Source organism: Lathamus discolor, chromosome 3, assembly GCF_037157495.1.
Source record: "Lathamus discolor isolate bLatDis1 chromosome 3, bLatDis1.hap1, whole genome shotgun sequence".
NCBI classification, from domain to species: Eukaryota; Metazoa; Chordata; class Aves; order Psittaciformes; family Psittacidae; genus Lathamus; species Lathamus discolor.
In genome coordinates, this window is record NC_088886.1 from 97,450,829 (window position 1) to 97,472,152 (window position 21,324).

Consider the following 21,324-nt stretch of genomic DNA (forward strand, 5'->3'; position numbering starts at 1 on the left):
GACATCTGTAAATCGATGGGTCCGGATGGAATGCACCCACGGGTGCTGAGGGAGCTGGCGGAGGTCATTGCTAGGCCACTTTCCATCATCTTTGGTAAATCGTGGGAAACGGGCGAGGTGCCTGAGGATTGGCGGATGGCAAAGGTCACACCAGCCTATAAGAAGGGCAAGAAGGAGGACCCGGGTAATTATAGACCGGTCAGCCTTACCTCCATCCCTGGAAAGGTGATGGAGCAACTTATTCTTGACTCCATCACTAGGCATATCAAGGATGAGGGGGTCATTAAGAACAGCCAACATGGTTTTATGAGGGGGAAGTCATGTATGACCAACCTTATAGCCTTCTATGAGGAAGTGACTAGGTGGAGGGATGATGGTAGAGCGGTAGATGTAGTTTTTCTTGATTTCAGTAAGGCATTTGATACTGTCTCCCACAACATTCTCATAGATAAGCTAAAGAAGTATGGGCTTGACGATCAAGTAGTGAGGTGGATCGAGAACTGGTTGAAAGGAAGAAGGCAGAGAGTTGTGGTCAATGGCGCAGAATCTAGCTGGAGGTCTGTGACTAGTGGAGTTCCTCAGGGGTCGGTGCTGGGACCGGTGCTGTTTAATATTTTCATCAATGACCTGGATGAGGGAACTGAGTGCACCCTCAGCAAGTTCGCTGATGACACAACTGGGAGGAGTGGCTGACACACCAGAGGACTGTGCTGCCATTCAGCGAGACCTGGACAGGCTGGAGAGTTGGGCGGGGAGAAACTTGATGAAATTTAACAAGGGCAAGTGTAGAGTCTTGCATCTGGGGAAGAACAACCCCGTGAACCAGTACAGGTTGGGGGTTGACCTGCTGGAAAGTAGCGAAGGGGAAAGGGACCTGGGGGTCCTGGTGGATAGGAGGATGACCATGAGCCAGCAATGTGCTCTTGTGGCCAAGAAGGCAAATGGCATCTTAGGGTGCATTAGAAAGGGTGTGGTTAGTAGGTCAAGAGAGGTTCTCCTCCCCCTCTACTCAGCCTTGGTGAGGCCGCATCTGGAATATTGCGTCCAGTTCTGGGCCCCTCTGTTCAAGAAGGACAGGGAATTGCTTGAAGGAGTCCAGCGCAGAGCCACAAAGATGATTAAGGGAGTGGAACATCTCCCTTATGAGGAGAGGCTGAGGGAGCTGGGTCTCTTTAGCTTGGAGGAGACTGAGGGGTGACCTCATCAATGTTTACAAATATGTAAAGGGTAGGTGTCAGGATGATGGAGCTAGGCTTTTTTCAGTGATATCCAGTGATAGGACAAGGGGCAATGGGTGTAAACTGGAGCATAGGAAGTTCCACGTTAACATCAGGAAGAACTTCTTTACTGTAAGAGTGACAGAGCACTGGAACAGGTTGCCCAGGGGGGTTGTGGAGTCTCCTACACTGGAGATATTCAAGGCCCGCCTGGACAAGTTCCTGTGTGATGTACTGTAGGTTACCCTGCTCTTGTGGGGGGGTTGGACTAGATGATCTTCTGAGGTCCCTTCCAACCCTTGTGATTCTGTGATTCTGTGGATTCTGTAAAGTCTCCTCACACCATCTTAGTCCTTCCTGGAGCCACCTTCATTTTTCCTACATATATCTCTCAATTTAAACAAAACTAAAAATACACTTGTAAGAATTGGGATAATTTAAATAAAAGAACACTTGGTTTTGGCAAAAAAAGAATGGAAGCAAGAACTTGAGATCAGAGCTTTCAAGTCAAATTTGCTTTGCTTTGCAGTCTTTGTTCCTTTGCACAGATTCTTGAAAATAAAGAAAAGGAATTATGTACATATCTTTTTATCTGTCTCGTGATTATCTTCTGTTATAGAGAGTTAAAACATAAACTTGATAATTACATAGCATTTCCAGTGCTTGAAAAACTATTTTTCATCCACTTTCCATCCTTGAAAACACTGCCAGCCTTTGGTTCCTCTTTCATGACAAGAACATGAAAACTAACTGTGCAAAATCAAAAGCTTTTTTCACTGTACATCTAGAATAGTCTCACAGAAAAGTACACTTAAAATAAGAACTTTACACTGAAACTGATTCAAATAAATCAATGATTCAGTTGAGCTAAAATTTGTATTTCTTGGAAAAAGTAGCCTTTGAGAACCTCAAACTTTGTAACTCTTATAAAACAGAAAAAGCCTATTGATCATCTTGATCACCAGTGTTCTTTTATTGATTAAGAGGAAGGCAAGATTTTTTTATGTATATTTATGTGGTTCATACAGGCAGTGAAAGGAAAATTTTGTTTGTATGTCATTTAAGTGTCCCTCTCTTACCCTTGTCCTGTAAGACAGTATCGTTCTTTTATGAGTTGCACAAGGTGATTAAGACAAAGCTATTGATTCACTCCAAGTTAATCCTCCTACAAGGGACAATTTATGTACAACAGCTTCCGAATATTCTCTTTAATGTTACTTTGGCTGGTTTGCCTTCAGTTTTAAAATGATTCTCCAGTAGAGAAATCTCAGCTGTGGGTTGTTCTGAAAACCACCTCCTCTTGAAACCAATACACTTTGCAGGGTGCAGACTATCTGGATGAAGTTCTGTGCTCTACCTGGGCTAAAATAGTTTCAAGGCTTGATCAATATTGACAAGCTAATTTGAGGTAAAATTACATGGACCTCAAACTCACCTCAGAACCACATTAGGTTTGGTATGTGGAGTTGAATGAATCTTATTTCAAACTAACAAATCTACTTCCAAATTTTAAATATTTTACCTAATAAGAGTGTTTGAGTAAAAAAAACCAACCACAACAAAAAAAAAACCCACACACCCAAACCCCCCAAAAATTTCTAACTACAGAAACTAAAGATAAGAAATTTAGAATTGAGCTTTCTGTGAGCCGTCAGCACAGATAATCTGTGTGATAACTGAGTGTCAGATAACTGCTTTCAGGAAATCCCCCATTTAAAATTTACTTAAGTTCATTTTTTCAACGGCTACCAAATGAAATCACTATTCTAGTCTCTCTGAGAATGCACATATTTGGTGTAGGAGACAAGCAGGACAAGCTAGCTTTACCAGAAACAGCTCCACTGAACGCATCTGTAAAACAAATATTGCTAAGGCAAAAATTGCTTTGTATTCTAATCATGATAATTTTTCCTGTTGTTAGTTGTACAGAAACAGTGCATCAAACATCCAAATGAGTTGAAATGTGTTTTGCTGATTACTGCAGCAGATGGTACATTTCAATTACGGAAAAATATTTTCTGTTGGCTTATTATACTTTGAAATTGAATTCAGTTTAAGTGGAAGATCAAACATAACAAAACAAAGGATTTTCTTCTGGCTCTTTTATCCTCAGGCTGGGTATTGCAGTAAATAGTAATGTATTGCATTAAGTCGTAACCATGAATGTTGAACAAAGCTGCTTCTCCTGTTTATTTTTTTCCCACCATAATATCAGTATGATGATGTAACAAAATACGTTAAGAACTGGAACCTGGTAGCTGAAATAAATTTAGTTTTATTTGCAAAGAAGTTACCTGGGATGTGAAGGGACAAGGGAAAGTACATCAGCTGTGCAAGAGAAGCAGCAGGTTATTCAGGAGGTGATGGTATCTATCTCTACATGAATGGCGACAGGTTGTAGAAGGGATTATCTGAGTGTGAGCACCACCGGATGCATTTTAGTTTACCTCTAATTTTGAGAAATACCTTGCTGGTATAGCAAAACTTCTTAGCTCACTACCCAATCTGGCAGGCACACTATCATGAAAAGAACAGTAATTGAACATAAAAATATTAACTTCTTGTTGTGTTTGCTTATTTTGCAAAATAAATAGCACCAGGACAGCAAAACGAAATTGAGGGGGTATGTTTATTTCTATTCCATTCAATCCAGAGATGCTATCCTGTGGAATACAGTATTTTATAAATTGCATTAAAATCTTTAGATAAAATGATGTAAAGTGAAGTAGTATTTTATTGCAAACTAGAGGCTGTCTGAGAAAACAGAATAGTAGTATTTAACTTGGCTAAGCCCTCTCAGCCAGGTAACTTGAGGGTATAATGGTAAGTGCTACAATTTACACTGATTATACATCAATTATTTGGGTAGCCTTAGAATTATAAGAAAGGGGATTAAATAATCTTTGATTTCTCATCTCCTACTGAAGAAGCAGAAACAGAAAAATGTTTGCGTTACTAAGGTTGTGATGTTTCCTTGGAGAAACATGTACTTTCTTGACACTCCTTTCATTTGGAAGAGATCCTTAATTAGGGGCAGTAGTGCTTGCATTTTGCTGCTTGGAAAGCTATTCTGTTGTATTCTGAAAAAAAAGCAAAGCAGTTTGAGGGATTCTAAATGAAATGGGTCACATTTATTCCTGTTGCAACCTCTTTGTCAATGGATAATGAATTGCATAAAAAATGAGTTTTGCCTTACATTTAAGATGAAGCTGACCTTTTTTCAAATAACCACAAATGGGCAAAAGTGGTTTTCTTAGTCATTTTCTACATGAATGCTAAGTGTTTAGCATGATACTTCATTTATCATTCTAAATATTTAATTGAAAGGCAGGTCTTGATATTTTAAACTACCTGTTGCTATCTGCCAGATAAATTTGCTATTTGTGTTTCTGCCAGGTACATTTGGAACAGGCAGTTCTTGCTTTTGGCCAAGGTATTTTCAGTGAAGCCTGGATCAGGTTTGGTTTTATTTTTTTTTTTCTGTGTCAGGATGTTTTCCATTATCGGGCATATTTCACAGAATAATTATAAACAATTATTGACCTCTACCAGGTGTGGGAACATAGCATGGCTTCCTACAGCTGCTCCAGGCAACCATGAAAGGGACAAATTGTTCTCCATCTACTGTTCCTGGCTGTGAAACATAGTAATCTCAAGACTTCAGATATTTGCTTCTTTAATTATTTTTGGAGCTGTACAAAATAATTAAAAATGAGAATATAGTTGAAACTGAAACCATGAATATTTTGGTTCAGTCTGCTCAGGTGAAATTCCTTTGACGTTTCAGACTATCCCACTGTACTTTGTTTAGTTAAAATATTGAAATGTATCTGCAAGTGTTTAGCAGTTATAAGAACTGGCTTTGGGGACACTGGCTTTTTTCCTGGAAAATTAACTTTTTTATTCAGCAGGATTACTGCAAAATATGGATATTTTGATGATGGCTAAAAAGCTTTAGTTCAGTAAAGTAAAAATATTATATGCTGTTTTTCTGCTAACCTCTGTGTATCAGTTGGTAGCAAAAGGCACAAGGTTCTTGCTATTTAACCACCCATTCTAGTTCTTGTTACTGGAAAGCATTTTTGATTCTTCAAATAAAGACATCAGTTCTTGGATAAGCTGTAGAAACGAAGTTAGTTCTGTACTAAAGCTGAATTTCCTATGTGAAGTTTGTGGTATGTTGGTATATCTAAATGACTTAGTTGTTCCTTGGAGGAGAACACAATTCTTTATAGTGTGTCAGCCTTGCAGTAATATTTCTTAGAGGGCTCTAGGCACTTGGACAACTGTTTTCCTTGTTCAACATTAAAGATAATGAATGCTGACTGTAATTAGAGTAAATCCATTGTTGTCTTAGGGTAAAAAGTAATAAGAAGCTAAAATGTAGTGACATTTTGCTTCTGTGGAAATGGTTGAATTCACAAACATGCTTCAGTTCAGGAAAAAGTGATTATGAAAGTTGTTACTGGTCAGGACAGCAGCCAATGCGTTCCCCCCGCCATTTCCTTTGACAATCAAGGAGAGTACCAGTGGACTTCTTTCATCTCCTTCCTACCTATTGGCACTTCTCTCCCTGTTTCCTTTTTTTTTTTCTTTTTCTTTTTTAAAGGCACTGGTTTGTTGTGTTGTACTTAAAGAATGTGTCAGGAAATGCAAAATCTAAAATGTGTAAGTGTTAAGTGCCGGTGTTAATTTGCCCAAGCTACTTCTATTTTTATATATTAAATCAGTTATCTATTATTGAAGAAGAAGGTTTAGAAAATATCAGTACAAAATAACATGAGCTGAAATTGCTTCATGTTCAGTTTTATTTTTAATTTGACCAATTGCAACTTTGCTCTTTCATATTTTACTTACAACTTCCCTAATAGTTAAGGGACTTTCCTTCATTTCACTGAATTGCTCCCAGTTTAAACGGTGTCAGCTAAGCCAGAGAACTTGAATGTCCTTTACGATGTCCTATATTTTGGCCTTGATTAGTGGTGTTGCTTACAGTGTCAATTATTAGTAGATACTGCTGCTGCTCTGCTCTTTGATCCTTTCAGCCCTTCATTCTGCCATGCCTGGTGAATAATGATGATAGGGGAGAGCAAGGTCTGTGTTGTTCCAGGATTGCAGGCCACTTCAAATGCATTACTTCTTCAGCAATGCTCTCTGATATTTATGAATGTAAAGCTCAATTCAAAAGTAGTGTAATGTCAAATGAATACAAATCCAGACGTACAATGGAGTTTGGAGCAGGCCTTTGTCTTTTGTTTTCCAAAGCAAAAAATAATAGTCAGTAGCTTTTAACTGCATACAATGACACTCAATACTGCAGGACTGGAAGCAAAGAATAGTCTGTGTCTTCCAGCTTTACTCAGCCACCTACTGAGTTCTTTCAGTGATCCATGAAGATGGATATTGGTCAATGAACTGTGTCAGAAAGAAGGACAAAAACAGAGAGCGAGGTCTTAATTACTGTCGGATTTAGGGTTAGGCATGGTTAGAATTACATTTCTGGCTCCTGTTTTGCTCTTCAGATGTTTGACAGAATTATTGTCAGTGTGTTCCTAATTTAAAAGAAGGGGGGGAAAAGTCACTGGTACACTAATAGCCAGCAACAGCAGTAAGCTTACTTGTCCTCAGAGGGAGTAATTTGGCCCACGTCTGTCCTGCAATTTTCCAAATGCTTGCTGGCTGCCAGCCTGCCTTGCCTCTGAGGCTGCAGCTAGGACAGTCAGCATGCAGCCTGGGCTTGAACTCTCCAAAATATGGAGCAAGAAATGAGTTTGTGTGGGTCTGTCGAAGAAACATAGCAAATATGACATCAATTATCCTACTAATGATTTTCAGGGTCTCATCAAGTATCGTGTACACATCGTCTGGTAGGTGAACAATCCCATCCATTCAAAATAATTATAATGCCACCTTTTATCCCAAAGTTCAGTTAAAGATTAAGCTTAAAATTTTGAATATATTTATATTATCATATTCTTTTTTCCATTATACATTTGGCCATTGCTATATAAGATTAGATATTTGGACTCTCTTTGAGGCAGTTTTGCCTATCCTTAAAACTAGTTCATTATAAATTCACCCAAGCCTAATTAACCAAATTGGCTCTAGCTGCTGCTGTAATAATTTGGTGTTTGTAATTACATAAGGTCTTTAAAACTAGAGATTATTAAATGTAAAAACTTGTGTTTCAGTGTGTGTGTGTACAGAGAGAGCAGGAAGTACAGAAGGTAAGTTGATATTTAAATCTGTGTGTTTGTATAGAGGGAGCAGAAAGTACAGAAGGTAAAAGAGCTGGAAACTGTTCAGATACTTGCATATGCTTTCTGTTTCCTCTCTGCTGCATAAATGCTTCCAACTACTAAGAAAGTTAATGTTAGCTAAATTAAAATATGTTTGTATTCCAGTAAAGTAGTAGAATTAGTATGGGAGAAAGAAGAGTAAGAATGAAGAAAGCGTATGTTCAGGCAATGGTGTTAGCAGAAAGAGACCTTAAATAAGCTTTTGTTTAATTCTCTTCATTGAAAATTTGTGATCAGATTTCTCTTGTAAAGGTGGCTGAGCTAAATATTTCCTAATGTCTTTGTCCATCATTGTCTCAGATTTCCACTGCAAGAGCATTATTGTGTTGGCTTAATGCAAACATTGTGCTTTTTTCTTCATTGTGGGAACTAACTAAAACTGCACAGCCTTTTGACCTTGGAGGTGTTTTAGGTAGACTCAACTAATTTTTTGTGGCAGGTAAATGAAACCATCAGCTTTCTCATTGTCACTCCTGTTTATAACCCTTTTTTAGGCAATTGCAATGAGGCTTGTTCTTTCTTTACTTTCATAGTCCTATATACTATATGAAATTGTTATTTAATACTGTAAGTCTAATGGGAAATAAGGTAAAGATTTGGAAAAAAGTCATAGAAAGAGTTATACTGAAAAATATTGATGGCTAAGTATCCTGTTTGCAGCACTAAACCTAGACAAAGCAAGCTTGCAATGCACCTGGCCTGTTGAGCAAAGATCCCTTCCCTTTCCAGCTGGTTCAGGCTTATTCCAAATTTTTGTCTATTGGTCTTCTGTGTGGTTGTTACTGAGCAACAATACATACAGTTTTTGCTAGTGTTTTTTTCCCCAATACTTCCTTTGTCTTGACTCTCACCAGATATATGAGAAGAAAACAATATAAAAGCAGGGAACCTGTAATAGAAGACGGCTTTCTAATTCATTTTTCAATCTTCATTTTGAAGTAGAAAACCTTTACAAACTTGAGAGTGTCCATGTAGTGCTGTTTACACTGTTTACAGTGTTCACAATTTACAGGAATAAATAATTCACCAATATCTGTACTTTATAATCTCTAGGAATAAGTGACAACAAAAAGAGATTACACGTCTGAAAAACCTCATAGATTTCATAATATTTTTTGATCTTTGGTTAGCATGTTTGAAAGTTTTATTGCTTAAAAATGTCAACATCCATGATAGATTATTATGTAGGTGACTATTCCAATGACATTACCCAAGCTGGAAAAGAAAATCTAGAAATGAATAATTAAATACTTTTCTTTTTTCTGCTTCACAATAGTGTATCTCAACCTGTGCCCTGTTCTGCTTATGCCAAGAATATGTCAGAAATTAGACAAATATTGTGATAGAACATGATTTGTATTTGGATTCGAATGAGTATTGGCAAAGAGCATACAAAAATACAGAATTTATTTTAAAAATTCCCTCAAATCTAGTTCCATTAAACTGCACTTGCAGTAGATCTGTTCTGAGAGAGTTTCTATTAAGTATGTGTTTGTGTGCTGGATTTCTTGTCTTCTGCCAAGACCTGTGTATACGCTTAATACATGGCTAATAGTTTTGACTGTTTATACAGTGTACATTCATGCAGCATGCTACGGCTCTTTTGTATTCCTGTTATGCTGACAACGGTAGGAAAGCTCAGAATGACTGAAGACTGAAATATTATCAGCCAGTTCCTTTTATTCCATGGTCATCCAGTGGAAAGGCTGTTGTAATATGAATTATTTCCATAATGTAGAAAAAATTGTTTTAAAGCAGAAAACTGAGAAACCAGAATCCTGATAAAACAGCTGTGGAAATTTTTCTCCTTTTTTTTTTTTTTTTTTTTTTTTTTTAGATCAGATTTTGGGGCAAAACCCACTCTATGAGCCATCTGTCTACCTCCTCCCTTGTATGGGAATCTCAGTATTAAAAATTTAATGCAGTCTCAAAGGACTGCAGAGAAAAATGTAGCACCACGGTTTGTTTATGGGATCTCTGTGTTTAAAGCTTGGCCAATTGAGAGAGCGTTAAGAACATAACTGCTAATCACTATTTGTGAAGGATAAACGTTCAAATTTTAGGATAATTTATCTTCTTGCAAAAGCACAAGAGGTGGTTACCTAGAATAGTGCATCGTCATTGAGAAAAGGAGAAATTTAGGCTGAACACCAAGAAAAGTTTCCTGACAGGAAGCTTTATTAGACAGTGGAACTAAGTATTAAGAGAAAAGATGGAAACTCTCTAGGTTCAGACATTTAAAAGAAACTGAGAAAAATGTCAGGAAAATGTACTCTAGGGAACCATGTACAGCTCTTACACAACTGGATATTAACCTAATATATCTCTTTCATTTCCACCTTTCATAATTCCACGGTTCATTAGCCAACACCCTCTTTCCTCTGCCCTCTGGAACCTCCAGGGCAAACTTCAGACAATTTGTAACACAATTCTAACAAAGTATGTGGAGCTTCTGTGGCAGAATAGTATCCACCAACCTTCCTTATGAGGCCACTTATCTACCTAGACTTCTGCTGTTTCTGTTGTTTTCCTTTTCTAAGGCTCTGACAAAGGAGCAATTACTTTCAGACCCACAAACACTGCTAACAAATAATTTTTCTTTCTCAAAATAGGGAAATTCAACACAATTTGGAATAATACTAAAATACACTGTGGTTGGGCTTTTAGAAGAGAAATGTGTGTGTTCTTTCTGCTTTCAGGCATTTTAAGCTGTTTAGCAGATGACTTGTTTCACGAGAATGTGAAGCAAGAAAAAGACTTGTAACCTCTGTCAAAAAAATCTGGAAAAGGGACACTAATTCTTAGAAATGTTGTATTTTTAAAAAAGTTTTCATGAGTCCCTTGCTCAAAGATGAGTTGCTGGCAGAATTCACAAGCTCAAAGCCCGTTCTGAGACTTGTTCATTCGTTTTGTAATGACAGTTAATTTTCAGCCTTGTCTGAGGTGTCAGGGCTGTCAGCTACGAGAAGGAGGATTAGGAAGCAAGTCAGAAAGAACATTCTCCCCAGTGTGCGTCTTGCGTTGTCAGTGGCCTTTCAGCAAAGCTCCCTCCTGTACAGCTGCTGTGTGACATCATGGTGTGAGCTAGAAATCCCCTCAGATTTTTGCTGGGTAATTTGCTGGGAAATTATTTAATCCACCCTGGTGTCAGCTTTACACTTTTAACTATTTTGTTGCTCTTTGAAGGCTAGAAAATATGAAACATTTAGTAGATGCAAAAACCTATGGAGAATAGGCTATGCAGTATTTTTCAAAGCTACTCGGTCAATGTACTATTTTATATGCTCCCAAATTACTGGTCTTTAGTAAAACATTGCTTCACTGTGGAATTTGAGGAGAAGTGGAATTGAAAGAGCACAGTTCTTGGTTAGGTTTTGGTTTGTGGTTGGTTTTCTTTTTTTTTTTTTTTTTTTTTGGATAATAACAGGCTTTCCACCTACAAAGAAATCGGAACAAAGGTTATTCCTGTCTAACCTCAGCCACATCTATTTAATAGTGCTCTGCTCACAGCTTACCTGAAGAATTGGCTGAGGACTGATGTTAACTTTCAGGCTTTTTCACTGTGCCTGTGCAAGTTTTTTTTTTGTTACAACTAAGTATTTCTTTGATCTGTATCTGAGACAGCCAACAAATAGGAGTCGTAATGTCGATGTTGTAGAAAATCACAGTTTAAAAACAACAAGCTCAACAAATTCCTTCATCTCCCCTGATCAATATTGAGATTAAAGTGTCAGATAAAATCCTTTGGGTAGTTTGTTGTAGCTGAAATTAAAGACAAACATATAAGGATATCTTTTACTTTCAGGTTTTTCTCACAGCTCTTTACAGCTACACAGGAGAAACGAATCACTTACTAGAAATTAAACATTGCTGTCAAACAAAATTACCTTCTATATGCAATGAACGTGTTAGTAATCTGAATAATAGAGCATCTCCTGGAAATCTGAATGCTCTGTGGGTTGAATAATCTATAAAGATTCCTACTCTTTTTAGTTGCCCTGTTAAAAAATTAGTATAAACTAATTTCTTCTTTAACAGGCAATTTAATAATCCTCATCATGTGCTAATTCTAATCATTATCTGACTGCATAGTGTAATGGCAAATAAAAAGTGATACAGATACTGAGATGTGAAAATTATTGTTGCTCAAATAAAAGGGCAAAATTTTTCCCCTCCACACGCACACTCTTGCTATTGATTTATATCACTGAAATAAATGTGCATATGGAATCAGTCTACCTGAAAATTTAGAAGTTGGAGGGTATAGATTTTAAAGTTTCTTTTGGATTTTGTTTGTAACACTGGAGTTGCAAAGACCAGCTTTGTGGTGTAGCTACAGGAGAAGAGAGGAGAAAGGCTTCACTGCATGTAGCAAGTATGCAAAGAGGAAGGGTACAAAGGCCCCTGAGGTAAATACAAAAACAAAAAATATTAGCTTGCAAAACCCAGTGACAGATTTGGCTATTGAGAAAAAAAATGCAGATGCTGATTATATATTTAATCAAAAACTTGGGAAGGTTATGCTAATGAAGATTGGGGTCATCTTTCTTCCTTGCTATCCTATACAACTGTCCTTGGCTTAGGTTTCTAAAAGTTTATTGACTTCTAGTTTCCGTAGATGTTTCTTCCAGTAGTTTAGGTATTTCTAATTTGTTGGTAAATATGAATGCAAGTGGAAAACTCTAAATCCCTGTGCCAGACTGCATAAGGTGTCATAAATTAATTTAGTGGCTGGTGTAAGGTAAACCTTTAAATTTAAGCTTAAACCAAGATACAGTCATATCCATTAAATTAATCAATGTTTGACCAAAAATAGAGCTCTCATCTTGACTATAAGCCATATTTTAACCATGGCATCTTTCTGGAAACAAAGGAGTATCACTCTTCTCTGATACACTATTCCTGGATTTTTCATAATTTCTGTTTTGTGAGAAAGATAAGGCAAATCGAGACCTTTGGCCCCATGCTTTACAATGCACCAGAGACATGCATTAATGGTCCAGAAATTATTTGTGTGTCATGTGTTACTGGTTAAATATCACCTGTTTATGGCTTCATGATTCTTTCTAGAGCTTTAGACATCTACATTAACAGGCAAGGGAAATACATAGTATAAGATTAAATATGTACATATCAGCTTTAAAGAAATGTTATACAGAGCTTACTAGTGGCAGTCTCTCTTTCTACCCTACAACATATTTAATTTTTTTAAGTATTATTTCTTCATCAGACTGGATTATTTTTTGTTTAATGAATCTAAATGTCTGCTTTCTCCCATCCATAAATGTCAGTCGCTTCTGTTTTTCTCCTCCCTGTATGAAAAAAGACTTATATTTGTAAACAGAGTTGAGGGCATGATGGTTCAATGATAAGCCTTTTTGCAGTGGTTCTGATACTGATCATCCAGAGTTCTCATCAGAAGATGAGACATTAACCACCAGTTGCCCTCTGCAACTCACTGATAAGGGACCAGGCACACACATTTAAAACTAACTTTACACCCTAATGCAGGTGCTTGTGAGCACTTTTCATATTCATTAATAGGTATAGTATTAATTTTAGTAGAAGACACTAAGAAGTATACATCTGTTTTGGACTTGAAGTAATTGATTCACGTGTATCTGCTGCATTTGGAAAAACAGCTAGCCTGATTAGAGTCTCTGAACTGTGTGCTGTGGCATCACTAGATCCAGACAGATAGCTGTTATATTTTATGAAGAACTTTTTAAAAATTTATGAAGAAATTTGTTTCTTTTATTATTTTTACCAAATATTACATTGGTGAAGTCGCACTCCTTGGGGCAGTGTGGTTTATCCACACTTTAAATGTCAGTAGACATTTATTTTTCTTTAACTTTGTTTCTAATGAAAATGTTCCTGATCTTTCAGTGTCAGCTCTAACCCAGGAGGTGAATTAGCATTCTTTTCAAGTCAGTTGTTTTGCACCTGCCTCTCTTTTGAGAAAGGAAAATAACTTTTCCTAGACCTGTGAAAATAACTTCTCCTAAACCTTCCTTGACAGTGTAGAAATGGAAAACATGGAGTTGCAATAAGCAGATTCAAATTCAACAAAAACCAAATTTTAACTATTCTGCCAACCTGGACCTTTAATACTTCATCCAGATGAAACTGTTTCAGTTTTTAATGAGCATTTGTTCCTAATCTTGTTTATTTAATCTCCTCTTTGAATATGCGTTACTTTTCATAATAAATGTTAAGGTAATTAATGAATCTGTTGTTTTTAACTGTTTCTGCAACAGGTGCTTTGATTCAACTTACTGGTAGCTAATGATTTGACAAATTGGTTTAAAGTCTTAATTACTTAACTTTGAGTTTAAAATTAATTTTCATTAAATTTAAAAAGTAATTTTAATTTGTTATTCTGCTAATCAGTCTTCGAGAAAGGATTCCCCCACCAATGTCTTTTAATATTGACTTGCTTAGTCACACTTGTTTAAAAAAAGAAAAAAGTCTTGTATATATGAGCATGGTGATGTTGAGTGTGATATTAAATTAGTTCAGTCACTGTTACTGATTTTGGTGGTCCGATAGGAAGAACAGTGGATTTTATATTGCCTTTACAGCATTTTTGTAACCCAGCAGGGTATTTGTTTTTGAAATTGTTATTGACAGTAACATATGTGCAAAGCATTAGCCAAAGGAGAGGTTAGGATTTCCATTTAAATTGAAGCAGCAATTTTTGCATCTGTCTCTTTTCCCTGGGACAGTGCTTAACCTCATGTGAGTGACTAATTAATCTATTAAGCTTTCTCCTAAAGTAACTTCACGTTGTACTCATTTTACTGATGAACATTTTTTGACTAGAGTATAAGTCATTGAGACTGGCTCTACTTTCCATTCCATCTCTACCATATATATTTGCAAGGTCTCTTAGGCCTTTAGGAAGGCATGAAGTCTTTGGTTAAAATCTTAGTCATCCGAAGTCTCAGATGATGAAACCTAAGTCTGGACATAGTATGCATTTGTTCACTTTCCTATTATGTTCTCACTGTGATCTTTTTGTGTCTTATCACTCTAATGTAAATAATGTATTTTAATTTTTCATTGATACGAGGAAGAAATATCAGCCATTTACATTACAATTCACATTATATTTGAAAATATGCAACTGAAAAACTTACTGTGCGTTTGTGGTACTGTACAGGGACCAACCTCCCTTTAAAGGCACAAGTCTTCTAAAGACCCGCGAACAGGGACCATTCCCTTGTCATTTACATTACACCCCAGTCTTCTGAGCTGTGCCTGTTCCTACCTAACTTCTTGAGTTTGTATTTGCCTCTGGTCACCAGCTCTTTACCAGTTCCATGGTTTAGAGCAAGGTTCTAAGTGCTTCCAATGCCTTTCTGAACCAATATATTCACCTTGGAAAATGGACTCTCACTAGGGATTTCATTATTTCTGTCCGTGTCACATGGAAGGTGCACAGAAACTGCAGAGCAATGTAAAAATAAATCTAGGGAGGAGAAAAAATGACTCCTTTTGTTACCCATTGGCGTGGATTAAATTTTGTGCTGATTTTTCCTTCACAATGTCTATAAGACATAAATTAGCATGCGTTAGACACGGAAAAATCTGTTATCTGATATCCGCAAAGAACAGTCTGCAAGATGAAGTTGTCTTTTTTTTTTTTTTTCAAACAAAGCTGTCTATTCCTTTTATTTTCATAGAAGGATCGATTTTGGTATATAGAAACCACAGGTTTTGACCTCCTTAATCAAGTTATCAGCCCATTTATTGGCAGTATTTGGGACTGTGTGCTTTAAAGCAGGTCATCAGAATTAATCTGTAATCAAACTCAGACATAAAAAAATCTAAGTTTAGAATATGCTCAAGAAAGTGATAATGATCTGTTTTAAAAAACAGCCCTTCTAAACAAAAGCTCCTCTTGTAGGTGAATGTGCAGGACTGTTACATACATGAATAATAAGCCTTGAGGGATTTTATTCAAGGAGACTTCTAGGTATTTATCAAATTCTTGGCTTTTTATTGCCACTTACTCTGACTGTGATAGTGCAAACTGCTTGACATAAAAATGCTGTTCGCATACGCTTGGTCTAGTAATTACATGTGCAGCTCAGTTTAGCAATTGCTTTAAATTAAAAAAAAAAAAAAACAAATCCAAACACCCAAACAAACCAAACAAACAAAAAAAGCCCTAAACAATTTCACAAACTGAAAATATGAGACTGAATGCGAATCTTTTATCTGCAGTACCTATCTGGCGATAGAGATGGTCAGCAAAGTTGCTAATACACAGTAAACCTGCATGTCTCTTAGTGGTGATAGTGGAAGAATGAAAAAATTTGCTTGCTTTTCAAATCAGTGTTAAAATGATTATAGCTGGCTGTTGGATGTAGGCAAAAATTCTTACTTATTTAAAGTAATTATGAAGATGTCTTTCTCAGCCACTTTATTGCTACAAGTATACTAAAAAAAGGACGGTGACATTCTCTTGAATAGATTGTCTTAATGCAAAAAAAAAAAAAAAACCATAAAAGAGACAAAGAAGGGACCTAAAATTTCTGAGTTACTGGGAAGGGAAAAAATGTTGCTCCTTTGGTTGGTATTAGTTTCATGTCTTGGTCTCTGACTGCAGCAATTTTGTAGGGACTTTGCAGTTAACAACCAGAGGCACCATTTTGAAGTCCCAGTTTATTTTCAGTAATGGGATATCGGACACCATGTGTTGTACCTTACTGGTTTTCTCTTTTTTTTTTTTTTTCTCCTCTGGTTCCTTTGTCTGGGAGATGAGGAAAGCTGGTGAGAGGAGTCAGAAACAGGCTGAAAAGTATCATTCACCACACTTGTATTAAAAAGCCTATTAAGCAATGACTAACGGCTGTTTTGATTCCTGCTACAGCTTCATGGAGTGCCAAAAGGCTCCTACTGATTGATGATTTTGATTTTGGCCTTCAGACGAGTCCAATACCCAGCGACAGGCTGGCGCAGTGTGCTCCCGCCTCAGTAGAAAGTAAGCAGCAAGAGCCAGGTTGCTGCATGCCAGACAGAGGTGAGTGACGCTATAGTCTTGCTTGGCTGAGTTTGATGTAGGTTTTTCCAGAACTATGAACCCTGTTATTAATGTTTTGCATTACTAACTGGTAAGCCTTATTTTTGTTTTAAGAAAAAAAGCCAAACCCCTGAACTTTAACTCATGCATTTCGATTAAGCTCACTGTAGCATTATATGATATTCCGCTTGAAGTCACAACATGAAACCTCACATAAAGATATACAAAAAGCCTTCCAACAGAAACCTTAGCCTACTGACATTCTGAATGCATTTGAGACTATCCAAACAGCAATTCAGTAATGAAAAGCCTGGTCCAAAACTGAATTAATACTGGATGACTACCATGCAGTCAGCTGGCAAGTCAGCTGAATAAAAGTAAGCCAAGTACTACAGTGTTTCATCTGGTAATATCCACCAAAACAACCAGTTATTACAGTAATCATCTCTTCCAGAAAGCATGAAAGTACTGAAATGCCTTAAAACATCTTGGTCCTTCCGTGTCCACCATCTTCTGCTTACACTGTATACTCCAGCTAGGTGACTGTTTCTTTGCTTAGAGTTTGCCCAATTTATAACAGGGCTGGTTCCATGACTGGACTCCCACATGCTGTGGAAACTCAAACAGGTTTTAAGTATTTCTTAAAATAGTCATATTTCTTATTTTTTTTCTTGTAAATTCAATTTTTTATTCAGCTTTAACTGAAACAGCCACCCTCATTTTAATAGCCCTCCATGTGCTGTCTTTTCTCTCTCCAATTTATTTTTACAGACTCTTTTCTTTAAATTTACCTAGCATTTATAATAATTCTGTTCCTTTTGAAGAGCCATAATTGGTGGTATCCCAGTAAAATTTCCTCATGGAATACCCTATACAAATTTTTAATGGTATCATTTATTAAGAATAGAATCTTCTCAAAATTTGTGATATTTTACCTTGACTTTGAATAAAAATAGCAAGAATCCATTATTATTCTGAATCAGTGCGGCAGAAATCTGATGTACACAGAAACATTTAAAAAAAGTTTATATGCTGAATTCATAAACAAGTGGAGTAGAATAAAGCCGACGTGTAAAAAGATGCTCGTATGAGGGGACTACAAGTTAGTTTGCCAGACATATGGAGTCCCTCTATCTCTCTTTGATTTTGGTGGAAGAAACATCCATTGTTTGCACGTTTGTTTGTGTTAACTAGAATTTTAGAGAGTATCAGAAGAGATTACCAGTAAGGAATGTATTCATATATTTTCTTTTTCTTTTAAAACTTACATTTAATCATTATTTACATTAATGTCTCTACTTGGCACTTTTTCAGAACTGGCAAAATTTAATGCTTTCTTTATTACTTTCTGTCAAGAGAGCACCATATTCCCAGATAAATTTTAATTAATTTTCTGCCAAGCAGAATGTTTTCTGTAATTTTTTTTTATTGTTGTTTTGCGGAAGTGTTGACTAATTCCCACATCCGTATTGGTCCATTGGCACTTCTAAGTTAAGCTCATTAAATCTCAGAAGTCTTCTCAGAAAGTCAGTTGGTGACAGGGTATTGATTAAATTTGTTAACTGTGGAAGGGAATTCAGTCAGCTTTGGGTTATGTGCTCTGTAACTGAGCTTATAGAACTCATTTTCATTCCATTTGTATCTGTAGGAAAAGATTTTTTTCTCTGTTTCATTTGCTTCATAGTAGATGTAGTTACTAAATATTCACCTTTCCAAATAGATATCTAAAGCAGTCAAATGGTAAACGTGTTTAAAAAAAAAAAAAAAAAAGACAAAAAAGAAAAATAAGACTAAGAATTCATTTTTTCTTTTGCATAACTGTGTTTTTTTTTTTGTGTGTCAATGTTTTCCCTGGCTTATTAGTGGAAGAGAAGAAAGAAACACTATATGCTATGGGGAACAGATATGACCTTCTTGTGTTAGCATATATCAAATAATTTTTATTAGTGGCTTTTAAGCATCTTTGTTGCTTCTCACTGTTTTGTTCGATATAGTCCTGGGAATGTGTGCCTTTGTCCATGCTTGTCATAGTCTTTGATAATACTATTTCACTACCAGTAGTGCTGTGACATGAGGTTTTTCTGTTACATGGGAAATCCAAATGAACTGCTGGATTGGTTTATGTTGCAAAATGATGGCAGGCATGTAACTGCCACAGACAAATTATAAAATAATAATTTGCATAGATAAGAGGGTTAGCACTTTTTTTTATTAATTCTGAGAGAATATGCACAAATAAGGACGGGTTTAGTACTTCAGTGTGGTTGTACTTTTCCTTATCATGTTTAAAAGTTAATAAAAGATTTTCTATTTATTTCTGTGGATGAAGTTCTTTATAGATTTTGCACAGGGAAGATTATCACCTACTGAGTCCTTGAAACCCGCTTGTATGATTTTTTTTTTTTTTTTCAGTGCTCACATGGAAGGCCGAGACTTAAGCTTTGCACACCTTGTGAAACTTAAGCAATTAAAAAGCCTGGACACATTCTTTAACTGGATGTAGAAGGTGCAGAGAGCTGGATCCTTATCTGGAACAGATCATCAGTTTAAGTGTATCTGTTGTTCCTTTGAAACCCTCTTTTTAAAAATATGCAGGTCTCAAAAGTTTGAGGTGCAAACTAGAATTTTGGGGAGGAATTGGCTTCCACCCCTACCTCTGCTGTGAGCTTAAAATATGACTCGGAGAAATTTTTCTTGGTGGTCCCATGGTGATTCAGGGATAAAGTTCAGTAATAGTTATTTGATTGCAGCATGGAAGAGAACTAGTGGGTCAACAGACCATATGTGGTTCCTATATTTGTTTATTTCAATCTGCATATATTTAGCATTCACCTGGAAAATGTGCAGCTTCTGTTAAATTGATATAGTTGCTGAAAAAAATAAAAACCCTAATGGTAGCCAGGTATAGAATTTTTATAACAGCATTTTTCTCGTTAAAGATACAGTGCAAGCAGTACAGTGCAAATTATACTCTCGGCTCTCTCCATGTGTATCTGTAGAAAATATGTCTCTTGTTCCTCTTCTGTGCAGAAAGCTATCAATCCAAAACTGCATACCATGAATAAATATATACTAGCAACTAGAATGAGTCTGCCAAAACCTGTGTTTTTCCAAGACTTGTGCCTCCAAAATGGAGACATGTTTTTAATTAGCCATGTGATGACAAGATTAAGAAGGCAGGCACTTATTTTTTTTCTTACCATAGTCCCACAGCTGTTATGAGCAAAAGTATAAAACTAGCTTCTGGGAAAAAAAAACCTCAAAACAAAACCAAAAACAAACTTAGGGTAATAATTAGAATTAAATTCCCTTAGTTATAGATGAATGGGTACATCAGAAGGCACACCATTTGTGAGCGTAAATTGCTATAGATCCATTCATTTAATTTAACTGAAGATAATTTAAACTTGCTGAGAATCTAACTACCTGGTAAAAAACACAAGGGAAACCCCATATGATTTTTTGCCATTTATTTCACTGGGGGGAAAATGACACCTTACAGTCTTTCATTTCCCATTCTACGGGGCAAATCTGTGGCTGTTTCCATGTCTATGAAATACTATAAGTTCCATTTAAGGGTGGAATAACTTTGTAGTCATTTTATTAATTTTGGAGAATTAACCTTGTTTTGCCGAAGTTGTATGGCTTATTGTAAAGAATTTGCTGATCACTGGATGAACGCTGGTATGGATATGCAGGTGATTTTACATTAATATAAATATTGGGACAGTATCATTTGTTCACATGTTCTTGCATGTCAACTTTTAGACGTTGAGTATCCTCCTTCATCAAACTACATAGTAAAAAAAAAAATCTTCCTCTTTTTTCCTCCAGATTTCTTTTGTCTTTGAAACACCCATTCAAATACCTATTTCCTGACTACCCTCAAGTTCAGCTTCTATATCTTAGTGCTGTGCATGCACCCTTTTTTATTTCTCTGTGCTGGGAAACTGTTGTAAATTATTTTCTTTGGCTAGGTCAGGAAGTATTTTTCCATTTGGCTACTCTTTATTCCTGCTTTTCATTTACAGAGTAATTTCATAGTTAGGCACTAGGCAGCTGCTCTTCTAATGTGTGGACTGGCTTAGCAAATAATTTTATTATGTCTACAGTGCACCAGGTTGCATTATAAAGTTTCAGACAAAGCTATCTCCTTCCTTTCTCATTCATAGCTTTTAGCTATGCCTCTGCAATTAAATGGAGTAGCTGACTCTCTGCACATCCTGATAGATACAAAGAGGAATAGCCTCTTTGGGTACTAAGGGTATTGTTTCAAGATTAGTTTAAGCCAATCTAATTGCAGGCTGCTCCTGTTGACCCTCATTGTCCCTCTTTCTCCTCCTCCCCAGCTAATTTTCAGTTGAATCAGTTCCCTGAACCATGGTTCTTGGCAACTGCTACATGTGTGTGCTGTTGACAGCAAAAGGGAAAAGTAGGAATGAATAGGAGGGAGGAGAAAAGGACTGGCATAGTCAGGACTTGGATCATGCCAAGCCAGGACCAGAACGGTGCTCTCAGTGAAGCACACTCACCAGGCTGAACAGCTGAATTTCTTCTCACTTGTGAAGATGACTTTTGTGAGCACTCTCATCTTCTCAGTTCTGCTCTGGTAGCTCGCTATATATTAACGTCAATGTTCATTCTACATGTTTCCAGATTCTGGAATCTTGTAAGATTCTGTAAAATTTGAAAAGCATACTAACACAAAGAACATGAGTATAGGTTTTTATTTTTATGACTTCCATGTTTATGTTGAAGACAGATTAAAGTGTTCAGT

At 36.5% G+C, this 21,324-nt stretch overlaps 1 long non-coding RNA gene across 1 annotated transcript in view; it reads left to right on the plus strand.

Annotated features, from left to right (window-relative positions):
- Nucleotides 1-19,073, plus strand: part of LOC136011141 (uncharacterized) — a 152,043-nt gene extending 132,970 nt beyond the window's left edge. The window contains exons 4-5 of the long non-coding RNA XR_010611229.1: nt 16,454-16,547; nt 18,960-19,073. This is a non-coding gene — a long non-coding RNA (uncharacterized LOC136011141). The remainder of the gene's footprint in view (nt 1-16,453; nt 16,548-18,959) is intronic.
- Nucleotides 19,074-21,324: the final 2,251 nt, after the last annotated feature.